We start from the raw sequence: 13,705 nt of genomic DNA, 5'->3' as shown, positions 1-13,705 counted from the left end.
CCATAGGCGTTGCTTTACATTTTTTTACAGCTTACATATTTAGAGTTACAGAGGAGGTCTAGTGCTAGAATTATTGCTCTCACTCTAACGTTCACGGCGTATGTTGTAACCCGTGTGTATCCGGCTCTGATACTAGCCAGTGCCTCACCAGCCACTGACCTCACCACACGTCCCTGATGTAAACCCCCCCAGCCTGCTGTATTTGCAGCATATGGAGGGGACAACCACAAGTCTAAATGAGCCCTTATGGGAACCTCCGCAGAATCCCTGATAAGTATCCTGTAGGTTTGTGGCTACGGTTAAAGGTAACCAATTATCACCTCACTGGGGGCCAGTCATCAAAAGAATCCTCAAAGACTGCAAATCTGAAAATGAGTGAATAGTCATATCACTTTGGGGCACCACACTCACTCTGTCTAAGATCATTACTAATTTCCAAACATCAGAGGAAATATGTTTTATCTCTAATAAAGTCCAGAACATTAGTCGTGGGGAGGTGAGAGTTATTTCTTCTGATAGTATGAGCTATGAACTGCATGTGGATACAAAATGTCATGCTATGGCCATATAAAACCATGACTAAATAGTTAGGCCCTTTCACACAACCATTCTGATATGGTCCACCCCTATGAACCGATTGGTATAAACGGACTTGTGTCTGTTTACATCCACCTACCTTCGATCTGATCTTGGCCACTAAAAAAAAGGGAAGGAGATCTGTTCTCTTCCATCTAAGCTGATCAGATCAGAGGGAAGTCAGGTGTAAACAGACAGTGGAGACTATAGAGTAGAGCGGGCTCTGTCTGTGTCCACTCTGCAGAAACTGAGCGGGCACAGACCTGTCATCCACCTGCTTTGCTTTGATCAGCAGGGGATCAGCAGACAGATCCCTTGCTTATCAAAACTAAGTCCACCCCGTGAGAAAGGGGCCTTATTTGGACCATGCTGATGGCAATCATGTTGTGCTTGGACTCGATAGGGATAATGCAAAACCTAACCCTGACCCGGACATCAGAACCAGCTGGTCCATAACCTACAGCCACTTCAGAGGCATAGAACTTTCCTCACACCTGCTAGGCTGCAAACATGATCAGTCACTCAGTAAGTGTCCATCTCACATCTCTAGACCTATAAAATTAAGTAGGATGGGTGTAGTGTCCTGCCCTAGTTAGCCTAAATTTAGGTTTTGGCTCTGCTGCACCTAGCGTAGCAGCAATATGTTTTCTAGGGTTGATCAGGTGTTCCTAAGGGATGTAAGGGCTAAATTACACAATATGCTGTGACAGATGTTTTACCACATGGGAAAATGTCTGTCACAACAGTAACACACAAGAAACAATTGTTTCTTATGTATCCCTTTCACACTGTAACGCAACCTAGAGCTGCACTGCTATAAAATGCCAACATGCTGCATTTTATCGCAGTGCACCATGCCAAATTGCATGCCAATATACAGCAACACAGAGCATCCCACTGCTGTACATAGCCGTGAATGAAGTGTACATTTTGTGCACTTCAAATAAAGTGTGCACAAATCAAAACAAAAAAAGGGAGCCATGTGATGTGCTGAATTGTGCACCACACTACCCCCTACTGCAGCCGGCAACAGAGAGCTGCCGAAACAGTGAATCGCTCCGTTAGCTCTGCATTGCTGTATGAATTTAGCCTAAGTGCACCTACACCCCTCTCCTGCTCAAGTTTTCTGCATAAAATCCAAAAAAAGACATCCCTTAGACCAATGTTTCTCAACTCCAGTCCTCAAGGTGTCCCAACAGGTCAGGTCGGATATCCATTATTTTACACAGGTGATTTGATCAGTTTCACTGCCTTAGTAATTACCACAGTCGTTTCATCTGAGGGAAATCCTGAAAACATGACCTGTTGGGGCGCCTTGAGGACTGGAATTGAGAAACACTGCCTTAGACCAGCTGAAACCGCTGTGGTAATTACTAAGGCAGTGAAACTGATCACCTGTGCAAAATAATGGAAAGCCTGAAAAAACATGACCTGTTGGGGCGCCTTAAGGACTGGAGTTGAGAAACACTGCCTTAGACTGAGCCTATATTTGTTGGTGTGTTTGAAACCACGTCTCGGGCTGGCAGCCACTGTACAAGCAAGGTCTGGGCATAGTCTCAGCGGCCCCTTTGTAGGTGAGCGCTATATGAAAGAACGCTGTCATTTTTTGGAGCTTGTCCTGAACGAAGCAGTTACTGGATTTTCCTGGTATGCTCCCACCAACTGGATAAAACAATACTACCCAAACAGTATCATTTACTTCTGTTTTTCTCCCATTTGAATTTAATAGCAGAGAGCCAATATCTTTGTATGTCATTTTCTCTATCCTTTTTATTGTAATTATTCCTTCTGTATATATTTCCATGTGCTGCTTCACATTTTTGGGGTATTAAATATAAAATGTATAAATTGGCTTTTTGTGTACTAAGCAGATAATTCACAACTACCAGAGAGTCTGTTTTGCAACCGATGTATTAGCAGCGCATGCATGCTCAGTTGTAAATGCACTGCTAACCACTTCCGGACTGCCCACCGTCGTTATACGTCGGTACTTTGAAGTAGGCTATCGTTATGGCGGCAGCTAGCTGCCATAACCCCAGTATCCTCTTCTTCAGTGAGCGGTCCGGTTCAAGATAAAAATGGTCTCTGCGGCGGATTCGCCGCAAGATCACTTTTATCGGCGACGGGAGAGGGCCCCCCCTCCCGCCATGCTCTGGTGCCCACCGCCACTGCCGACGGCTCTGGATCACGTCTGTCCCCTGCCTGGGTATGGAGACGAGTGAGGGGAAGATGGCTCCCACCTGTCTCCATATCACTGCAGGGCGGAAGTGATGTCAAAACGTCACTTCCGTCCATAGCTCTTAAATGGGCCTTTTTTTTTTTTTTTTCATTTTTTTTAAATGACAACATTTTTTTTTTAATTGCATTTTAATGTAAATATGAGATCTGAGGTCTTTTTTATCCCAGATCTCATATTTAAGAGGTCCTGTCATGCTTTTTTCTATTACAAGGAATGTTTACATTCCTTGTAATAGGAATAAAAGTGACACAATTTTTTTTAAAAAAAAACAGTGTAAAAATGTTAAAAAAAAAAAAGGTAAAAGAAAAAAATTTTTATTAAACGCGCCATGTCCCGACGAACTCACGTGCAGAAGCGAACGTATACGTGACTAGAACCCGAATATGAAAATGGTGTTCAAACCACACATGTGAGGTACCGCCGCGATCGGTAGAGTGAGAGCAATAATTCTAGCCCTAGACCTCCTCTGTAACTTAAAACATGCAACCTGTAGAATTTTTAAACGTCGCCTATGGAGATTTTTAAGGGTAAAAGTTTGTCGCCATTCCACGAGCGGGCGCAATTTTGAAGCGTGACATGTTGGGTATCAATTTACTCGGTGTAACATTATCTTTCACAATCAAAAAAAAAATTGGCCTAACTTACTGGTGTCTTATTTTTTAATTCAAAAAGTGTATTTTTCCCAAAAAAGTGCGCTTGTAAGACCGCTGCGCAAATACGGTGTAACAGAAAGTATTGCAATGACCGCCATTTTATTGTATAATGTTTGGGGGTTCTAAGTCATTTTCTAGCATTTTCTGTTTTTAACTTGTAAACAACAAATCTCAGAAAGAGGCTTGGTCCTTAAGTGGCTAACCTGTACGAGATTGCATAATGTGGCGTTGTTTGTGATTAAATCCAATCAGTCTGTTTGCTGTACTAGCAGTAAGGATGTAGATGCTGTACTCTTAAATAAGTTGGCCTATGAATTATTTAATGTAAAGGCAATCAGGATGAGGATTCCTAAATGTAAAGGCAGTCAGACTGTGGCTCCTTTCACTGAACTGGCAAAAAGAAATTGGATTCTTTATTTTAATCCAGTTTGTGTATTTTTTACTGTACCAGCAGTAAAGATGTAGATACTGTACTCTAAGAGGAGTCAAGCTTTTGTTTCTCTACTGTAGACAGTCAGGATGTGACTTTCTAAATGTAAAGGTAGTCAGACTGTGACTTCTTTTTACTGTACTGGCATAAGTAGTGTGGATTTTTTAAAGGCAGTCAGGTTATGGATTCTTTACTGTAATGCCCCGTACACACGATAGGTTTTTCAGATGGAAAATGTGTGATAGGACCTTGTTGTCGGAAATTCCGACCGTGTGTGGGCTCCATCACACATTTGCCATAGGAATTTACGACACACAAAGTTTGAGAGCTTGCTATAAAATTTTGCGACAACAAAATCCGTTGTCGGAAATTCCGATCGTGTGTACACAAATCTGACGCACAAAGTGCCACGCATGCTCGGAATAAATTAAGAGATGAAAGCTATTGGCTACTGCCCAGCTTATAGTCCCGACGTACATGTTTTACGTCACCGTGTTTAGAACGATCGGATTTTCCGACAACTTTGTGTGACCGTGTGTATGCAAGACAAGTTTGAGCCAACATCCGTCGGAAAAAATCCTAGGATTTTGTTGTCAGAATGTCCGATCAATGTCCGACCGTGTGTACGGGGCATAAGAGTAGCCAGGCTGTGCATCTGTTTTTGTCTAAAATTGTCAGATTTTTTACTTTTTTTATCCTCTGTCTTCTTTATTCCAAATCCATTTTATTAAAGTTTGTCTTTATTATCTTTATGATTACCTAGATTGAAGTGTCATCCTGAGACTAGGAAGACTCCAAATACTCATCATGGGTGGGCCCTTCCAGCCAATGGATGATAAAACAAGAAATTAGAGAATGCCTCTGGCCTTATGTTACCACACCAGAAATGTACTATCAACCTTCCCGTCTCTCCTCATCCTCGGCTCATCTGCCTCACTAAAGACTTTTCTGAAACAGGAAAATTTGAGCCCGATATGTCATCAGTGCTGTTCAGGGATTTTACTTTGAGGCTGCAGATTTTCTGACCGTCTGTTGTGGCAGAAAACATGTCATTCATCTAATAAGGAGTGACCAATTGCCTCCCTGGATTAAGGATGATATGGTGACATATCACAGTAATTTTTGTTAAATAATTAAAACTCCTGAGACGGCAATTACCAAACTGGAGCGTGACAGTTGTGAGCTGCGGCGCTCCCTGTGCATTTCCTATTGACAGCGACTGTCCAAACAAAGCGCCGACATATTTACTGTCATTACAGGAAATGTATTCATGGCCCCGGGCGGCGCAGACTTTGTAGCACAGTTTAGTGGAACGCTGGTAATTGCAGACGATCGGTAAATCACAAGGTGAACCTACGACAAGTGGATTATGTTTACGGGGACGTCTTCGTACAATCCATCGTCATCCTAAAAAAAGGAAAAAATGCTGAATATATTTCTGATTTCGGGCAAAAAAGGGGAATCCAAAATGCAGAATTAAAGATTTGATCTGTAGCAATCTCACAATCTGCAGATCTCAGTCTGTGGGCAGCAAAGTAATTGTTTAGATTCTGAAGGATTCAATGAAAGCAAAATACTGTATAAAATGTATTCTAGGGGAAGAAGAAAGGAGAGAGTAAGCAAGGAAGGATGGATGGAAGGAAGGGAGGGAAAACTCCACCAACAAGTGAAATCAGTTTTTGAACTGTGCAGCTACATCCAGTAAGACAATGCAAAAAGCAACAATAAAGTGCTATAAAACTGATAATGAGCAATGATAGTTCTGTGGCTTGGTAAATGACCAGCAACTCTTCCTTATCACTGAATTTTGCACACTGATCACTGCACTCTTCACACTGATCTCTGCACGCTGATTACTGTACTTTTCACACTGATCTCTGCACTCTTCACACTGATCACTGATCTCTGCACACTGATCACTGCACTTTTCACACTGATCTCTGCACACTGATCTCTGCACACTGATCACCGCACACTGATCACTGCACTCTTCACACTGCACTCTTCACACTGATCTCTGCACACTGCACTCTGCACACTGATCTCTGCACACTGATCACTGCACTCTTCACACTGATCACTGCACTCTTCACACTGATCTCTGCACGCTGATCACTGCACTCTTCACAGTGATCTCTGCACGCTGATTACTGCACTCTTCACACTGATCACTGATCTCTGCACACTGATCACTGCACTCTTCACACTGATCTCTGCACACTGATCACTGCGCTGTTCACACTGATCACTGCACTCTTCACACTGATCACTGCACTCTTCACACTGATCACTGCACTCTTCACACTGATCACTGCACTCTTTACACTGATCACTGCACTCTTCACACTGATCTCTGCACACTGCACTCTGCACACTGCACTCTGCACACTGATCTCTGCACACTGATCACTGCACTCTTCACAGTGATCTCTGCACGCTGATTACTGTACTTTTCACACTGATCTCTGCACTCTTCACACTGATCACTGATCTCTGCACACTGATCACTGCACTCTTCACACTGATCTCTGCACACTGATCACTGCGCTGTTCACACCGATCACTGCACTCTTCACACTGATCACTGCACTCTTCACATTGATCACTGCACTCTTTACACTGATCACTGCACTCTTCACACTGATCTCTGCACACTGATCTCTGCACACTGATCACTGCACACTGCACTCTGCACACTGATCACTGCACTCTTCACACTGATCTCTGCACTCTTCACACTGATCTCTGCACACTGATCACTGCACTCTTCACAGTGATCTCTGCACGCTGATTACTGTACTTTTCACACTGATCTCTGCACTCTTCACACTGATCACTGATCTCTGCACACTGATCACTGCACTCTTCACACTGATCTCTGCACACTGATCACTGCGCTGTTCACACTGATCACTGCACTCTTCACACTGATCACTGCACTCTTCACACTGATCACTGCACGCTGATCACTGCACTCTTCACAGTGATCTCTGCACGCTGATCACTGCACTCTTCACAGTGATCTCTGCACGCTGATTACTGTACTTTTCACACTGATCTCTGCACTCTTCACACTGATCACTGATCTCTGCACACTGATCACTGCACTCTTCACACTGATCTCTGCACACTGATCACTGCGCTGTTCACACTGATCACTGCGCTGTTCACACTGATCACTGCACTCTTCACACTGATCACTGCACTCTTCACATTGATCACTGCACTCTTTACACTGATCACTGCACTCTTCACACTGATCTCTGCACACTGCACTCTGCACACTGCACTCTGCACACTGATCTCTGCACACTGATCACTGCACTCTTCACACTGATCTCTGCACGCTGATCACTGCACTCTTCACAGTGATCTCTGCACGCTGATTACTGTACTTTTCACACTGATCTCTGCACTCTTCACACTGATCACTGATCTCTGCACACTGATCACTGCACTCTTCACACTGATCTCTGCACACTGATCACTGCGCTGTTCACACCGATCACTGCACTCTTCACACTGATCACTGCACTCTTCACACTGATCACTGCACTCTTCACATTGATCACTGCACTCTTTACACTGATCACTGCACTCTTCACACTGATCTCTGCACACTGATCTCTGCACACTGATCTCTGCACACTGATCACTGCACACTGCACTCTTCACACTGATCACTGCACTCTTCACACTGATCTCTGCACTCTTCACACTGATCTCTGCACACTGATCACTGCACTCTTCACAGTGATCTCTGCACGCTGATTACTGTACTTTTCACACTGATCTCTGCACTCTTCACACTGATCACTGATCTCTGCACACTGATCACTGCACTCTTCACACTGATCTCTGCACACTGATCACTGCGCTGTTCACACTGATCACTGCACTCTTCACACTGATCACTGCACTCTTCACACTGATCACTGCACTCTTCACACTGATCACTGCACGCTGATCACTGCACTCTTCACAGTGATCTCTGCACGCTGATCACCGCACTCTTCACAGTGATCTCTGCACGCTGATTACTGTACTTTTCACACTGATCTCTGCACTCTTCACACTGATCACTGATCTCTGCACACTGATCACTGCACTCTTCACACTGATCTCTGCACACTGATCACTGCGCTGTTCACACTGATCACTGCGCTCTTCACACTGATCACTGCACTCTTCACACTGATCACTGCACTCTTCACACTGATCACTGCACTCTTCACACTGATCTCTGCACACTGATCACTGCGCTGTTCACACTGATCTCTGCACACTGATCACTGATCTCTGCACACTGATCACTGATCTCTGCACACTGATCACTGATCTCTGCACACTAATCACTGCACTCTTTACACTAATCACTGCACTCTTTACACTAATCACTGCACTCTTTACACTAATCACTGCACTCTTCACACTAATCACTGCACTCTTCACACTAATCACTGCACTCTTCACACTGATCTCTGCACACTGATCACTGCGTTGTTCACACTGATCTCTTCACACTGATCACTGCACTCTTCACACTGATCTCTGCACGCTGATTACTGTACTCTTCACACTAATCTCTGCACACTGATCACTGCACTCTTCACACTGATCTCTGCACGCTGATCACTGCACTCTTCACAGTGATCTCTGCACGCTGATTACTGTACTTTTCACACTGATCTCTGCACTCTTCACACTGATCACTGCACACTGATCACTGCACTCTTCACACTGATCTCTGCACACTAATCACTGCGCAGTTCACACTGATCACTGCACTCTTCACATTGATCACTGCACTCTTCACACTGATCACTGCACTCTTCACACTGATCACTGCACTCTTCACATTGATCACTGCACTCTTCACACTGATCACTGCACACTGATCACTGCGCTGTTCACACTGATCTCTGCACACTGATCACTGATCTCTGCACACTGATCACTGATCTCTGCACACTGATCACTGCACACTTCACACTGATCACTGCACTCTTCACACTGATCACTGCACTCTTCACACTGATCACTGCACACTGATCACTGCGTTGTTCACACTGATCTCTTCACACTGATCACTGCACTCTTCACACTGATCTCTGCACGCTGATTACTGTACTCTTCACACTGAACTCTTCACACTGATCACTGCGCTGTTCACACTGATCTCTGCACACTGATCACTGCACTCTTCACACTGATCACTGCACACTGATCACTGCGCTGTTCACACTGATCACTGCACTCTTCACACTGATCTCTTCACACTAATTACTGTACTCTTCACACTGATCACTGCCATACCTCCCAACAAAAGGTTAATTAAATCCACAAGGTGTTTTTTTACCACTACTATTCCTTTATATTTGCTTTTGAAATGTACAAATGCAGCAATGTAGAAATTAGATGAAATATTTAGCACTGGGGAACACTTTTTATAAGAAAAAAAGTGATTTTTATATACAACTATATAGATCAGACCAAAATGAGAGGGAAAGAGGGACAGAGGGACATTGGTCCAAATCAGGGACAGTCCCTCAAAATCAGGGACAGTTGGGAGCTGTGATCACTGCACTCTTCACACTGATCTCTGCACACTGATTACTGTACTCTGCACACTGATTACTGTACTCTTCACACTGTTTACTGTACTCTACACACTGATCACTGCACTTTTCACACTGATCTCTGCACACTGATCACTGCACTCTTCACACTGTTTACTGTACTCTACACACTGATCACTGCACACTGATCACCGCACTCTTCACACTGTTTACTGTACTCTACACACTGATCACTGCACTTTTCACACTGATCTCTGCACACTGATCACTGCACTCTTCACACTGTTTACTGTACTCTACACACTGATCACTGCACACTGATCACTGCACTCTTCACACTGTTTACTGTACTCTACACACTGATCACTGCACACTGATCACCGCACTCTTCACACTGTTTACTGTACTCTACACACTGATCACTGCACTTTTCACACTGATCTCTGCACACTGATCACCACACTCTTCACACTGTTTACTGTACTCTACACACTGATCACTGCACTCTTCACACTGATCTCTGCACGCTGATTACTGTACTCTTCACACTAATCTCTGCACACTGATCACTGCACTCTTCACACTGATCACTGATCTCTGCACACTGATCACTGCACTTTTCACACTGATCTCTGCACACTGATCACTGCGCTGTTCACATTGATCTCTGCACACTGATCTCTGCACTCTTCACACTGATCACTGCACACTGATCACTGCATTGTTCACACTGATCACTGCACACTGATCTCTTCACACTGATCACTGCGCTGTTCACACTGATCTCTTCACACTGATCACTGCACACTGATCACTGCACTCTTTACACTGATCTCTTCACACTGATCTCTGCACACTAATTACTGTACTCTTCACACTGATCACTGCCATACCTCCCAACAAAAGGTTAATTAAATCCACAAGGCATTTTTTTTACCACTACTATTCCTTTATATTTGCTTTTGAAATGTACAAATGCAGCAATGTAGAAATTGGATGAAATATTTAGCACTGGGGAACACTTTTTATAAGAAAAAAAGTGATTTTTATATACAACTATATAGATCAGACCAAAATGAGAGGGAAAGAGGGACAGAGGGACATTTGTCCAAATCAGGGACAGTCCCTCAAAATCAGGGACAGTTGGGAGCTGTGATCACTGCACTCTTCACACTGATCTCTGCACACTGATTACTGTACTCTGCACACTGATTACTGTACTTTTCACACTGATCACTGCACTCTTCACACTGATTACTGTACTCTTCACACTGATTACTGTACTCTTCACACTGATTACTGTACTCTACACACTGATCACCGCACTCTTCACACTGATTACTGTACTCTTCACACTGTTTACTGTACTCTACACACTGATCACTGCACTTTTCACACTGATCTCTGTACACTGATTACTGCACTCTGCACACTGAGCTCTGTGTAGCACTACCCCTGAAAGAGCCATTTGGTATTTTGTTTTTTGTTCTGAATCCGACAACCTGAGCCCCTCTGGCACTCTGGAACATAAATGTGGATACCTCCACTATGAATTGGTATCAGGGAATAGACACAAGACCATTTAGATGTATGAGATGAACTCAATGTATTGGTATGGGTATGTAGCCATGGTCCCGACTTTCCGGGAGCCTGATGGTGACTACCGGGTGTAGTGATGGCTGACATACATACTCAGGGTGCAGGTTTGTGGGCATGGTGGGTGATAAACAAGAAAGAAGTTGAGTGCTAGTCACTTTTATGCTTTAAACAATAGAGACATTTATTTCTCAAACAGGAAAAATGTGGGAGAGAGGGGAATAGGGCACAGGACACCCTTAGTAGCGATCAGCAACAGGCAGATTGGCAGACTCCTTAGAAAAAAAAATAGGTGAGATAAGGCAGACAGCAGTACAGGAATAAGAGCATTTAAGCTGAACCAGCACATCTGTACTTTGTAAGCCAAGCTGTCTAACCTAGTAACTGAGCTGTACTCACTTATTCATGCACTGATTCCCTTGGATGAGTTCTCTCTGAAGTCCTCTCAGCCAGTTCATAGCCTCCAGCTCATGAAAAGTCCCCTCTGGTGCTTCCTTAGAACTCCAGGCTTTGGGCCTAGCAGCCAGGAACTCTACATATACCATCCACCCAGGCTGGGCCCTGGGCGGGAACACTTTGCCTGATCACCTGACTTCTTTCCATTAAATACCTTTTACCAGCATGCTTAGCTGCAAATATGATTGGCTGAGAAAAGTATGTTCATCATAACCTGAACTTCACTGTAACACATCACTCTAATGTCAAAGGCCACAGCACCACCTACTGACAGAACGGAGAAGCCACAAATAAATGGAATTAACAGAAGTCATGTAATCACTAAACACTACAAATTAGCTAGACTGGTTACCATCCAGCACAACTAAATTTACCTGCAGCCCTGTTATAGGGACAAGGGTTCTTCAGGTAAATGGTGGTTTCAGTATAAATGAGTATATATGTAGCACCCTCTAGTGTGCTAGTGTATATAGTTGTAGTGTGGGAAAATGTGGGTTGAATCTGGGTCAGGGCTGAGTGACTCAGGGAGGCTGGATGGCATCTCTCTTGACCCCCTGCTTTCTGTGTAGCACTACCCCCGAAGGAGCCACTTGGCAATTTTGTTCTGTGCCTTAACACTAAGAACAACCTGAGCCCCTCTGGCACACCTGGTTGAGTGAAAGTTACTGTGTGCTCTTTAGGCTACTTTCACACTGAGGTGCTTTACAGACGCTAAAAATATTGTATACAATAGTGTATACAACGCTCCTAAAACGCCCTGCCCATTGAAATCAATGGGCAGCGCTCCCGAATCACCTGCAAATCGCTTTGGCAGCGGCGATTTGCGGGTGATATTAACCCCTTCATCGGCTGCTAGCGGGAGGTTAAAAGTGCCCCGCTAGTGGCCGAAAAGCCCAGCTAAAACTACGGTAAAGCGCCGCTAAAAATGGCTGCACTTTACTGCCGACGCCCCACCCCCCCAGTGTCAAAGTGCCCTAAACGTACATAAGTGTGCAAAACGACTGTGAATTGGTATCAGGAAATAGACACAAGACCATTTAGGTATAAATTAACCCAGCAAGCAGCATCTCTGGTGACTCCCCCTGCTTTCTGGAACCTTGGAGAAGCTGCCAGAACTAGAGGGTGGAGTATAGGAGGAGCTGCTTGGAGTATTGATGAGGACCCCAGCCAGTCCCCAACGAAATGGGATGGCAGGGGGAAGGCCACCTCGTAAATACTCTTGAGTCATGCCAGCAGGGGGCAGTCGGGTGGAAGATGGAGAGGAGTACTGAGGAGGGTGTTTGTGGCCCCTTTGAGGATGCCCCCTAGTCTGGGGGGGTGACCTTGGGCCTAGGGCTCGGGTGCTGGAGGGACCCTCTACAACAGTGGTCATCAACCCTGTCCTCAGGGCCCACTAACAGGCCAGGTATGCAAGATAACTGAAATACATCACAGGTGATATAATTTGCTGCTCAGTGATTGCAGTATTCTAGTCTGCATCTCCCCAAGGTAATACATAAAACCTGGCCTGTTAGTGGGCCCTGAGGACAGGGTTGATGACCACTGCTCTAAAACACACAGAGGAATCCTTCCTGGAGGCACGGGAGCAAAGAGAGGACAGCAGGAGAAGCTCAACATGTCCAGTAGTTCTCCTGAGAAGTTTACCAGGTGGACTCACGAGTGAACAGTCTGGAAGGTCTGTGGAGAGAGAGTGTGTCAGTTTGGGAGGACTGTGGAGATGTAGCCAGGAGGGCTAGTAAAATGGGCAGCTGCAGCCAGGCAGGCTGGCAGTGCCTGAAGAGATGGTGCTGGTATCAGTAGCCACAGGGATGTAAGCTGGATACTGGACTTTGCTACACAACCAAGGGGCCTGTGTCCTTGCCTGTAAAGGGCTTTTGCTTTGATCTAGCTGAGTGTCTTGTCAGATCCACTAAAGTGTCTCAACTGAGTTTTTCTGCAAGCAAGTGTGCTGGAGGAAGTAAGGAGTGTATATAGACTGTACATAGGAGACTTTGTCCCTGAAGTTGTTAAAGTCAAGTGGGCATCACATAATACTAAGTTTTGGACAGTTTTCTGACTCTGAGAGACGGTAAAATTTGGTGTGCCTGACCGTGCAGGGTGGGGGGATACCATTTCACCTTTCTTAGGTGGTGCGCTACATACAGAAGGTAGGTTCAGGCAGTCTGCTAGACAGTAT

General features: G+C 44.8%; 1 long non-coding RNA gene across 1 annotated transcript in view; it reads right to left on the bottom strand.

The window, feature by feature from the left end:
* LOC141134627 (uncharacterized) overlaps positions 1-11,645 on the bottom strand; it is a 156,654-nt gene extending 145,009 nt beyond the window's left edge. Inside the window, exon 1 of the long non-coding RNA XR_012243245.1 lies at positions 11,473-11,645. This is a non-coding gene — a long non-coding RNA (uncharacterized lncRNA). The remainder of the gene's footprint in view (positions 1-11,472) is intronic.
* Between the last annotated feature and the right edge of the window lie 2,060 nt (positions 11,646-13,705).

Source organism: Aquarana catesbeiana, linkage group LG03, assembly GCF_042186555.1.
Source record: "Aquarana catesbeiana isolate 2022-GZ linkage group LG03, ASM4218655v1, whole genome shotgun sequence".
Classification (NCBI taxonomy): Eukaryota; Metazoa; Chordata; class Amphibia; order Anura; family Ranidae; genus Aquarana; species Aquarana catesbeiana.
Note: the sequence above shows the minus strand (reverse complement) of the source record. Positions and strands in the feature narration are given on the sequence as shown.